General features: G+C 43.9%; 2 non-coding genes across 2 annotated transcripts; both read right to left on the bottom strand.

Moving 5' to 3' along the window:
* Positions 1 to 943: 943 nt before the first annotated feature.
* On the bottom strand, positions 944 to 1,015 carry TRNAW-CCA (transfer RNA tryptophan (anticodon CCA)). The gene has a single exon. It is a non-coding gene; the product is annotated as a tRNA-Trp (tRNA).
* Positions 1,016 to 2,642: 1,627 nt separating this feature from the next.
* TRNAW-CCA (transfer RNA tryptophan (anticodon CCA)) lies at positions 2,643 to 2,714 on the bottom strand. The gene has a single exon. It is a non-coding gene; the product is annotated as a tRNA-Trp (tRNA).
* Positions 2,715 to 13,243: the final 10,529 nt, after the last annotated feature.

Genomic DNA, 13,243 nt, shown 5'->3' with positions numbered 1-13,243 from the left:
TTCTGTCGATGAAGCACAGGTAAAGGGACAAGTCATTGCAGACAGACAAATAAGTAGATAGACAGATAGTTAAAATAATAAAAAAAATTTCACCCAGACGTGATTCGAACACGCTACCTTCTGATCTGGAGTCTGACACGCTACCGTTGCGCCTCAGAGTCTGCTTAGGGTAGCCGTTCGCACCCACGTGGTAGCATGTTTTGCTTGGCCTTCTGTCGGTGAAGCACAGGTGAAGATACAAGTCATTGTAGACAGACAAAAGAGTAGATAGACAGATAGATGAAAATAATAAAAAAGAGAATTTGACCCGCAGGCGGTTCGAACACACTACCTTCTGATCAGGAGTCTGACGCGCTACCGTTGCGCCTCAGAGTCTTCTTAGGGTAGCCGTTCGCCCACACGTGGTAGCATGTTTTGCTTGGCCTTCTGTCGGTGAAGCACAGGTGAAGAGACAAGTCAGAGTAGACAGACAAAAGAGTAGATAGACAGATAGATGAAAATAATAAAAAGAGAATTTGACCCGCACGCGGTTCAAATACGCAACCTTCTGATCTGGAGTCGGACGCGCTACCAGTTCGCCACCGAGTGCGCTTAGGGTAGCCGTTGCACACACGTGGTAGCATGTTTTGCCTGGCCTTCTGTCGATGAAACACAGCGGAAGAGAAGAGTCACTGTAGACAGACAAATAAGTAGATAGACAAATAGATGAAAATAGTAAAAAAGAGAACTTGACGCGGACGTGATTCGACCACGAGACCTTCTGATCTGGAGTCAGACGTGCTACCGTGTCGCCACCGTGTCCACTTAGGTTGGCTGTTCGCACACACGTGGAAGCATGTTTTTCTCAGCCTTCTATCGATGAAGCACAGGTGAAGAGATCAGTCTTTGTAGACAGACAAATGAGTAGATAGACAGATAGATGAAAATAATAAAGAAGAAAATTTCACCCAGACGTGATTCGAACACGCAACCTTCTGATCTGGAGTCAGACGCGCTACCATTGCGCCACCGAGTCCGCTTAGGGTAGCCGTTCGCACAAACGTGGTAGCAAGTTTTGCTCGGCCTTTGTCGATGAATCCCATATAAAGGGACAAGTCATTGTAGGGAGACAAATAAGTAGATATTAAGATTGATGAAAATAATCAAAAAAAATTTGACCCAAACGTGATTCAAACACACAACCTTCTGATCTGGAGTCGGACGTGGTACCGTTGCGCCTCAGAGTCCGCTTAGGGTAGCCGTTCGCACACACGTGGTAGCATGTTTTGCTTGGCCTTCTGTCGGTGAAGCACAGGTAAAGAACAAGTCATTGTAGAAGGACAATTAGGTAGATAGACAGATAGATGAAAATAACAAAAAAAGAATTTGACACAGACGTGATTAGAACACGCAACCTTCTGATCTGGAGTCAGGCGTGCTAAGGTTGCGCCATCGAGTCCGCTTAGGGTAGCCGTTCGCACACACGCGGTAGCATGTTTTGCACGGCCTTCTGTCGACGAAGCACAGGTAAAGGAACAAGTCATTGTAGAAGGACAAATAAGTAGATAGACAGATAGATGAAAATATTAAAAAGAGAATTTGACACGGACATGATTAGAACACGCAACCTTCTGATCTGGAGTCAGACGTGCTAAAGTTGGGCCACCGAGTCCGCTTAGGGTAGCCGTTCGCACACACGCGGTAGCATGTTTTGCTCGGCCTTCTGTCGATGAAGCACAGGTAAAGAGACAAGTCATTGCAGACAGACAAATAAGTAGATAGACAGATAGATGAAAATAATAAAAAGAGAATTTGACCCGGACGTGATTAGAACACGCAACCTTCTGATCTGGAGTCAGACGTGCTAAAGTTGCGCTAGCGAGTCCACTTAGGGTAGCCGTTCGCACAAACGTGGTAGCATCTTTTGCACAGCCTTTTGTCGATGAAGCACAGGTAAAGAGACAAGTCATTGTAGACAGACAAATAAGTAGACAGACAGATAGATGAAAATATTAAAAAAGAATTTGACCCAGACGTCATTAGAACACGCAACCTTCTGAGCGGGAGTCAGACACGCTACAGTTGCGCCACCGAGTGCGCTTTGAGCAGACGTTCGCACACACGTGGTAGCATGTTTTGCACGGCCTTCTGTCGATGAAGCATGGATAAAGAGACAAATCATTGTGGAGAGACAAATAAGTAGATAGACAGATAGCTGAAAACAATAAAAATGAGAAATTGAAACGGACGTGATTCGAACATGCAACCTACTAATCTGGAGTCAGACGCGCTACCGTTGCGCCTCCGAGTTTGCTCAGGGCAGCCGTTCGCACACACTTGGTAGCATGTATTGCTCGGCCTTCTGTCGATGAAGCACAGGTAAAGAGACAAGTCATTGTAGAATGAGAAATAGGTAGATATACAGATAAAAATAACAAAAAAGAGAATTTGACACGCACATTGTTCGAACACGCAACCCTCTGATCTGGAGTATGACGCTCTAAAGTTGCGCCACTGAGTCCGCTTAGGGTAGCCGTTCGCACACACGCGGTAGCATGTTTTGCTCAGCCTTCTGTCGATGAAGCACAGGTAAAGAGACAAGTTATTGTAGAGCGACAAATAGGTAGATAGACAGATAGTTGAAAATAATAAAGAAGAAAATTTCACCCAGACGTGATTCGAACACGCAACCTTCTGATCTGGAGTCAGACGCGCTACCATTGCGCCACCGAGTCCGCCTAGGGTAGCCGTTCGCACAAACGTGGTAGCATGTTTTGCTCGGCCTTTGTCGATGAATCCCATATAAAGGGACAAGTCATTGTAGGGAGACAAATAAGTAGATATTAAGATTGATGAAAATAATAAAAAGAAAATTTGACCCAAACGTGATTCGAACACACAACCTTCTGATCTGGAGTCGGACGTGGTACCGTTGCGCCTCAGAGTCCGCTTAGGGTAGCCGTTCGCACACACGTGGTAGCATGTTTTGCTTGGCCTTCTGTCGGTGAAGCACAGGTGAAGAACAAGTCATTGTAGAAGGACAATTAGGTAGATAGACAGATAGATGAAAATAACAAAAAAAGAATTTGACACGGACGTGATTAGAACACGCAACCTTCTGATCTGGAGTCAGGCGTGCTAAGGTTGCGCCATCGAGTCCGCTTAGAGTAGCCGTTCGCACACACGCGGTAGCATGTTTTGCACGGCCTTCTGTCGACAAAGCACAGGTAAAGGAACAAGTCATTGTGGAAGGACAAATGAGTAGATAGACAGATAGATGAAAATATTAAAAAGAGAATTTGACACGGACATGATTAGAACACGCAACCTTCTGATCTGGAGTCAGACAGCTAAAGTTGGGCCACCGAGTCCGCTTAGGGTAGCCGTTCGCACACACGCGGTAGCATGTTTTGCTCGGCCTTCTGTCGATGAAGCACAGGTAAAGGGACAAGTCATTGCAGACAGACAAATAAGTAGATAGACAGATAGTTTAAAATAATAAAAAAAATTTCACCCAGACGTGATTCGAACACGCTACCTTCTGATCTGGAGTCTGACACGCTACCTTTGCGCCTCAGAGTCTGCTTAGGGTAGCCGTTCGCACACACGTGGTAGCATGTTTTGCTTGGCCTTCTGTCGGTGAAGCACAGGTGAAGATACAAGTCATTGTAGACAGACAAAAGAGTAGATAGACAGATAGATGAAAATAATAAAAAAGAGAATTTGACCCGCACGCGGTTCGAACACACTACCTTCTGATGAGGAGTCTGACGCGCTACCGTTGCGCCTCAGAGTCTTCTTAGGGTAGTCGTTCGCCCACACGTGGTAGCATGTTTTGCTTGTCCTTCTGTCGGTGAAGCACAGGTGAAGAGACAAGTCAGAGTAGACAGACAAAAGAGTAGATAGACAGATAGATGAAAATAATAAAAAGAGAATTTGACCCGCACGCGGTTCAAATACGCAACCTTCTGATCTGGAGTCGGACGCGCTACCAGTTCGCCACCGAGTGCGCTTAGGGTAGCCGTTGCACACACGTGGTAGCATGTTTTGCCTGGCCTTCTGTCGATGAAGCACAGCGGAAGAGAAGAGTCACTGTAGACAGACAAATAAGTAGATAGACAGATAGATGAAAATAGTAAAAAAGAGAACTTGACGCGGACGTGATTCGACCACGAGACCTTCTGATCTGGAGTCAGACGTGCTACCGTGTCGCCACCGAGTCCACTTAGGTTGGCTGTTCGCACACACGTGGAAGCATGTTTTGCTCAGCCTTCTATCGATGAAGCACAGGTGAAGAGATCAGTCTTTGTAGACAGACAAATGAGTAGATAGACAGATAGATGAAAATAATAAAAAAAGAGAATTTGACCCGGACGTGATTTGAACACGCCACCTTCTGATCTGGAGTCAGACGTGCTACCGTTTCGCCATCTAGTCCACTTAGTGTAGCCGTTCGCACACAAGCCGTAGCATGTTTTGCTCGGCCTTCTGTCGATGAAGCACAGATAAAGAGACAAGTCATTGTAGAATGAGAAATAGGTAGATATACAGATAAAAATAACAAAAAAGAGAATTTGACCCGCACATTGTTCGAACACGCAACCCCCTGATCTGGAGTATGACGCTCTAAAGTTGCGCCACCGAGTCCGCTTAGGGTAGCCGTTCCCACACACGCGGTAGCATGTTTTGCTCAGCCTTCTGTCGATGAAGCACAGGTAAAGAGACAAGTTATTGTAGAGCGACAAATAAGTAGATAGACAGATAGTTGAAAATAGTAAAGAAGAAAATTTCACCCAGACGTGATTCGAACACGCAACCTTCTGATCTGGAGTCGGACGTGGTACCGTTGCGCCTCAGAATCCGCTTAGGGTAGCCGTTCGCACACACGTGGTAGCATGTTTTGCTTGGCCTTCTGTCGGTGAAGCACAGGTAAAGAACAAGTCATTGTAGAAGGACAATTAGGTAGATAGACAGATAGTTGAAAATAATAAAAAAGAGAATTTGACCCAGACGTGATTCGAACACGCAAATATGTGATCTGTAGTCATACGCGCTACCGGTTCGCCACAGAGTCCGCTTAGGGTTGGCGTTCGCACACACGTTGTAGAATGTTTTGGTCGGCCTTCTATCGATGAAGCAAAGGTAAAGAGACAAGTCATTGTAGACAGGCAAATAAGTATATAGACACATAGATAAAAATATTAAAAAGAAAATTTGACCAGGACGTGAATAGAACACGCAACCTTCTGAACTGGAGTCAGACATGCTAAAGTTGCGCCACCGAGTCCGCTTAGGGTAGCCGTTCGCACACACGCGGTAGCATGTTTTGCTCGGCCTTCTGTCGATGAAGGAAAGGTAAAGAGACAAGTCATTGTAGACAGACAAATAAGTAGATAGACAGATAGTTGAAAATAATCAAAGAAACAATTTCACCCAGACGTGATTCGAACACGCTAGCTTCTGATCTGGAGTCGGACGTGGTACCGTTGCGCCACCGAGTCCGCCTATGGGGTAGCCCTTCGCACACACGCGGTAGCATGTTTTGCTCGGCCTTCTGTCGATGAAGCACAGGTAAAGAGACAAGTCATTGTAGAAAGACAACTAAGTAGATAGACAGATAGATGAAAATAATAAAAAAGAGAACCTAACAAGGACGTGATTCGAACACGCAACTTCTGATCAGGAGTCAGACGTGCTACTGTGTCGCCACCGAGTCCACTGAGCGCAGCCGTTCGCACACACGAGGTAGCATGTTTTGCTCGGCCTTCTGTCGATGAAGCACACGTAAAGAGACCAGTCATTGTAGAATGACAAATGGGTAGATAGACAGATAAAAATAACAAAAAAAGTGAGTTTGACCCGCACATGGCTCGAACACGCAACCTTCTGATCTGGGGTATAACGCGCTAAAGTTGCGCCACCGAGTCCGCTTAGGGTAGCCATTCGCACACACGCGGTAGCATGTTTTGCTCGGCCTTCTGTCGATGAAGCACAGGTAACGAGACAAGTCATTGTAGACAGACAAATTAGTAGATAGACAGATAGTTGAAAATAATAAAAAAGAGAATTGGACCCGGACGTGATTCGAACACGCAACCTTCTGATATAGAGTCAGACGTGCTGCCGTTGCGCCAACAAGTCCGCTTATAGGGTTGCCCTTCGCACACACGCGGTAGCATGTTTTGCTCGGCCTTCTGTCGATGAAGCACAGGTAAAGAGGCAAGTCGTTGTAGACAGACAAATAAGTAGACAGACAGATAGTTGAAAATAATAAAAAAGAGAATTTGACCCAGACGTGATTCGAACACGCAACCATGTGATCTGGAGTCAGTTGGCTACCGTATCGCCACCGAGTCCACTTAGTGTAGGCGTTCGCACACACGCGGTAGCATGTTTTGCTCGGCCTTCTGTCGATGAAGCACAGGTAAAGAGACAAGTCATTGTAGACAGAAAAATAAGTAGATAGACAGATGAAAATAATAAAAAAGAGAATTTGACCCGGACGTCATTCGAACACACAACTTCCGGATCTGGAATCAAACGCGCTACCGGTTCGCCACAGAGTCCGCTTAGGGTTGTCGTTCGCACACACGTGGTAGAATGTTTTGGTCGGCCTTCTATCGATGAAGCAAAGGTAAAGAGACAAGTCATTGTAGACAGAGAGATAAGTATATAGACAGATAAATAAAAATATTAAAAAGAAAATTTTACCCGAACGTGATTAGAACACGCAACCTTCTGATCTGGAGTCAGACGTGCTAAAGTTACGCCACCGAGTCCGCTTAGGGTAGCCGTTCGCACACACGCGGTAGCATGTTTTGCTCGGCCTTCTGTCGATGAAGCAAAGGTAAAGAGACAAGTCATTGTAGACAGACAAATAAGTAGATAGACAGATAGTTGAAAATAATAAAAGAAAGAATTTCACCCAGACGTGATTCGAACACGCTACCTTCTGATCTGGAGTCAGACGTGCTACCGTGTCGCCACCGAGTCCACTTATTGTAGCCGTTCGCACACACGTGGTAGCATGTATTGCTCGGCCTTCTGTCGATGCAGCACAGAAAGAGACAAGTCATTGTAGAATGACGAATAAGTAGATAGACAGATAAAAATAACAAAAAAGAGAATTTGACCCGGACGTGATTCGAACACGCATTCTTCTCTTCTGGAGTCAGACGTGGTACCGTTGCGCAAACGAATCCGGCCATAGGGTAGCCCTTCGCACACACGCGGTAGCATGTTTTGCTCGGCCTTCTGTCGATGAAGCACAGGTAAAGAGACAAGTCATTGTAGACAGACAAATAAGTAGATATACAGATAGATGAAAATAATAAAAAAAGAGAATTTCACCCGGACGTGATTCGAACACGCAACCTTCTGATCTGGAGTCAGACGTGCTACCGTATCGCCAGCGAGTCCACTTAGTGTAGGCGTTTGCACACACGCGGTGGCATGTTTTGCTCGGCCTTCTGTGGATGAAGCACAGGTAAAGAGACAAGTCATTGTAGACAGACAAATAAGTAGATAGACAGATGAAAATAATAAAGAAGAGAATTTGACCCGGACGTCATGCGAACACGCAACTTTCAGATCTGGTGTCAGACGCGCTACTGCGTCGCCACCGAGTCCACTGAGCGCAGGCGTTCGCACACACGCGGTAGCATGTTTTGCTCGGCCTTCTGTCGATGAAGCACAGGTAAAGAGACAAGTCATTGTAGACAGACAAATAAGTAGATATTCAGATAAATGAAAATAATAAAAAAAGAGAATTTCATCCGGACGTGATTCGAACACGCAACCTTCTGATCTGGAGTCAGACGTGCTACCGTATCGCCAGCGAGTCCACTTAGTGTAGGCGTTTGCACACACGCGGTGGCATGTTTTGCTCGGCCTTCTGTGGATGAAGCACAGGTAAAGAGACAAGTCATTTTAGACAGACAAATAAGTAGATACCCTAATGAAACGTTCCGTATGAAATCTTACGGAATATATGTGGACTCCGTAACATTTCCTTATGCTACGTACGGAAAAAATATGGAGTTTCATGGAAATATACGGAAGTTGTATGGCATTTACGGAAAGCTTCTTATGGAGTATAAGGAAGGATAAGGAAATTTTATGGCGTATACGGAATGCTTTTTATGGAGTATACGGAAAGATAAGGAAAATGTATGGCATATATGGAATGCTTTTTATGGAGTATATGGAAGGATAAGGAAAGATATGGAAACTTATGGAGCATACGGAGAGTTCATGATGGAAGATATGGAAGGATAAGAAAAGTGTACGGAGTGTACAGAAGCTTTCATAAGGAAAATGCAGAATGTGTGGTCTTACGGAAATATACAGATTTTGTAAGGTGCTTACGAAAATGTGCAATAGTGTATGAAAGGCATGTGGATTGTTGCAAAAATGTGGAAACTGTACAGTTGTTGTCACACTTTTAGCAGGAAATCCGAGCTCTATAAAGTTATAAATGAATGCACAGTGACATATATAGTACAAAAAAATAACGCAGGGTAGTCTGTGTTGTCAGTCACCGCTGTTCGCCCTTTTCCAGAATGAATACAACTTTTGCAGATGACCAGGTGCTAAAGTCTGTCACACGGAAAATGTGTCATTCACAAGGAATGACAATAACTCATTTTACTTGCATGCTGTCACACGAAAACAAATCAAGCAAAAATGCATAAATTCAAGGGCTCGTTTTTTGGTAGAGACAATAATAATGAGAACTAAATTCAATGTGAATGAACTTGTTAATAATAATTAAATTGTTCTCATTAACATTGGCAAAGAGAAATGTCATTTTAAAATATCGAACATGAGCTTAGCTCTCCTGAGCACCGACAAAAGAAATGAAAATGTATGAAAACTAATTGCATGTAGCCTAAAAATAATTTTTTATTGATAGTATGTGCTCCTACAATATTAATACAGCTATACACAACTTGCCACAGCTTCACGACGGAAACGAGGTAGGGGCAGAGGGAGTGGACAGAAAAATAATTAAGTATGAGAGCACAACTGATATGTACAAACAGATAATGGTGCTTATCATTGATGCATGGATAGTCGTGTATATTGCTGGGTCGTTTTGAGATTTTCAAAAGCATTGTTTCAGACCAACTTGCAGATAACGCTTCAATTGTAGTGCTACATAAGACACAACCTATGGGCCAGCTTTAATGAATAAGAAGATTATAGGTTAAACAAATGCTTTAAAATATATCATATCATGGCTGCATGAACGCATACAAGCTATGTAAAGCGCAATAAAGTGAGGACGCATGAGCTTCTCTTGATGCTTCAGTTTCATAGATGCTTCAACTGTGCTGCAAAGAAATTTAACCAATGTCTGTGTGTGCAACATTGTCCATTTTAAACTATCTATATGCATATATAAAATTCCTACTGCGAGTTAAGCTACGTAGCACTCATAACATTTCCTTTTATTAAGGGCAATTTTTCAAACAATCAACATTATTCATTTTCTGTCTCACTTTGTGCCCGCAATTCTTGGTTTGGCTCGATCACAATTGTGCAGCCCTTATTTTGGAGAAATCAAAAAACATCCACCAAAATATATTTTGGAATTGCTTCTCGGTGATATTGCCTTCCCTCAACTGCCACAGCTTGAGATGAGTCATATAGCAAGTCTCGCGCATACCTAGGGCCTATCCTTGAAGAAACTGGTCCGGCTGTGAAATGCTCAGTTTTTTCTCAAATAAATTTTTTGGTTCGAGTTTTCTCACTTCTCGAGTCCCTTCACAATCAAGCAGACCCAATGTTCCCCTTAGTCCTTAATTTTGTTATATTATGAAATAAATTAAAAAATTATTAATGAAAATAAAAATACTAATAACTGTTGCGCAAAAAACACAGTCCCACATACGTACTTGAACGCAATATTGCTTTTATTTTGTTTTAGAACCTCAGGCATTAGAAAAGATAGCAGTAAAATAAAAACGTTGAAAAAAAAATTAGACTTGGTGGGACTCGAACCTGCGCCACTCAGTTGTGCTCGCGTACGTGATCTGAGTGCGTTAGCTTGCTGAGCTATTCGCGCTGAAGGGTGTCATGGCTTTAAGTTATGTATATAAGTTTGCTTTTTACACGCTATGTGTTGGCATATTTATGTACGATATGCGATCGTATCTATTGTTGTGTGCATATGTTTTGGGATTGTATATACGTCACATGCTTTTCGCATGTCTTTCAACTATAGATTGCTGCCCCGCCTCGGATAAAACAAGTATTTTTACACCCACACACAAGCTTGAGCAGTTGAAAGTTGTTTCCCGGGGCTCTCTTGCGATTGAGTCGGCCACCACAGGAAATTAGAGTGATACGCCATTAATCCCTCCATCTAGCTGTATTCCACTTAGTAGCTCTATCGCTTGATGACAAATCTAGCGCAGGGCGCGACGCTATTGCGCACGACCATGCCTCGCGTAGTGGCTACATCAGCTGATTGCGCCGGCCGGCTTGCTTCGATTTGCTTCAGAGCAAAGAAATGTCATACCTTGAAAGATTGCCTACTGCACTATGTCAAAACGTTACTGCTTTGTAGCCATTCTATGATTCATTGAGAATTGATCCCTCTGATATCACTACTGTAGAGCTTTGCGTCGGCGACACGCACCGAACGTGAAACCGCACTACGTCTGTCGTAGAAGCAGTAGGAGGCTGTCGTCTGCTAGAACAAAGACAAAACAAAGACCTGGAAAATATTCATAAGTTGTAACTTGTTTTTTGAATAACCGTTTATCACTTTTAAAGTTATTTTGCCAGATAACATACAGTTTTTTTGGTTTATAGCAGCGACAGATGTTTTTTTTATTTTCTTCACACAGATATCCAAGTCAAATCCATTCACAACTAAGCCACATGTTGTTTGTCTTCTTTGTTTTCGTGGGCATGCCGTGTCGGTTCGTCTGTCATGTGTTCGCGCTGCTACACACGAGAGCACGAAATGTGAAATTTACGCAAGGAAGCGCCGTTACTCGTTCGTGTGATGTGCTAAGATTGCGCACTATTCCCGCGGTTGTTCGAGTGCGGATCAACTGCGAGTCGTCCAAGGAATCGGCGGGTTGGGCGGGCGCTCGAAGGACTCCCAGGTGACGGCTGACCCCTGTGGTCGCTTCCCTCAGGACAGTGTGAAAGAAACTAAATGTATGGGGGACACTTTTTTATGTAGACCAAGTCTGCCACTCAGTGCAAGTGTGTGTTGCTGCACTCGAACGAGGCGTCGTGAAACGGCAACCTTACGCGCCTTTGCGAGTGCGGTTGCCGATTCGCTTTGACAATGCTAACACCAGCAGAGCCATGGCACATCGGCGCGGCCTTACTGGAGCTAATTCGAGACAACTGCGGCAACATGCATGTGTATGGTGATCGATTTTTTTTATATTTGCAATGTAGTGAGGAAGACGCACATGGCGCTTGCTACGTTGTTGATTAAACGAAGCCTGCAGTGCCATTTGGTGCAAAGCAGCATTTTGTTTACGTTCGCGGGCGATACAATTTGTAACTTGGCTCGATTCACCTAGCCAACCGCCTAAGTGGGTTGATTAGCATACGTTCACGGTAGAGTGTTATTATGCCCCTAAACAGTGGCGTGTGCTTGTTAAAAGATATAATGTGTGTGCCTAGTGGAGAGAGAGAGAGGTGTTCGTGCAATCTGCATGTGTACCTGCAAGACGCCTTTGCTTGTAACTAATAATGTACCGGCCAGCACCTACATTGCACGCCTGACTTTAAAGAAAACTTGCATGCACAATGTGAGATTTTGTAATCTGCCAGAGTTGCTTTTTATAAAATAATACACTGCCAGCATGTTCAAAATATGTTTCGCTGCTGTGTGGCAGGGGTGCAGTTATCACGCTGTTGTGTAGTTGCTGATGCAAGCACTTATAGTTTTGATGCGTTAATATTTCTCATCTAACTCATCAGGTGTTTGGCTGTTTCAGCACAAACAAGGAAAAGAGAGAAGGAAGACGGGTAATGACAGGACCAGTGCCGACTTTTGTTTGCAGGAGAATACCCATGTTGGTGTATTTATTGTGACAGCTTTTCTGTGTTGCTTTTTTGCCCAATTTATGCAACAACACAGTTGTCAGCAATATGAGAGCGAACACTGAAATTAGCTTTTAAAGATCATGGTGACTAAATGCCTAGTGATTCACAGCACAAAGTAACAACAAAAGACATCAGTATGATCAATGTGGACGAGTACAGTCTCGCATATTAAAAATATATTGTGCAAAATGTTGCCTAATAAGAAACCTCTCAATGTTTGCAAATAGTGTGACGTCACTTCAAGCACCGTGCCAGCCATTCCCTCCCTCTGTGCAAGGGCTGGTTGGCAAGGAAGTTGTTTGTGAAGTTCCTGATAGACCACTGAGATGTATGCAATTCTAAACCTGTAGCCTAATATATACGTAATCTTTTGTGCAGTTACATCGCTGCATCTGACACCTACAACGTATTTGCATATTTACATTGCTGCCTTAGGACCTAACACACAAACTTGTTGTTTGCATCGTCACTTCATGAATATCGAGCGGTAAAGGTACTGAGTATATGTGAAACAAGAATCTCTGCCTAATACATGAGGACATATGAGGCCTTCGATAAAACGAGTTATACCTTTATTGGGCTTGCGTACTCGTCGGGGCGATTCATACATGCAGCTTCAGCAAATGGTATCTTCCAGCCCGGTGACCATGCAATTTTTTTCTGCACACAGCGCAAACACCGAGATGTACCCACTCGCATATTGTCGCGTCAAGTGCATATTTACCTTGACTAAAATGTCGAATCAAGTTTTTTCATCGACCGGTCCCTGTCATGAGTGCTAACGTCTTCGCAAACAAGACACATTGTTATTGACACTGCACACACTACACACAATATTCTCAGTTGAACCGATATTCTCAATACCTTTCAATGCACACTACATGCCGCAATCAACAGTGCACATTTTTGAAGACTATGCCGTTGTTTCTCGCACAGGCCACCACGTGTGTTCACTTCTTCAAGATAAACAGACAGCGTGGCAAATATTTTACCACACAGTTTACCACACAGCTAGATGTTTGCTGACACATACTACAGCTAATTTCGACATTGTAACGTGAAGTGTAAGCTTTGGAAAATTAAAACTTGCCCCAAACTCCGCACGACTGTACCGGGCTGAGCCACCAGCGGGAGTGTTTTTACCAGCCACACCTTTTACATGTGCCAGTGACATCATGCTGTG

This window comes from Rhipicephalus microplus, chromosome 5 (assembly GCF_043290135.1).
Source record: "Rhipicephalus microplus isolate Deutch F79 chromosome 5, USDA_Rmic, whole genome shotgun sequence".
NCBI lineage: Eukaryota > Metazoa > Arthropoda > Arachnida > Ixodida > Ixodidae > Rhipicephalus > Rhipicephalus microplus.
Note: the sequence above shows the minus strand (reverse complement) of the source record. Positions and strands in the feature narration are given on the sequence as shown.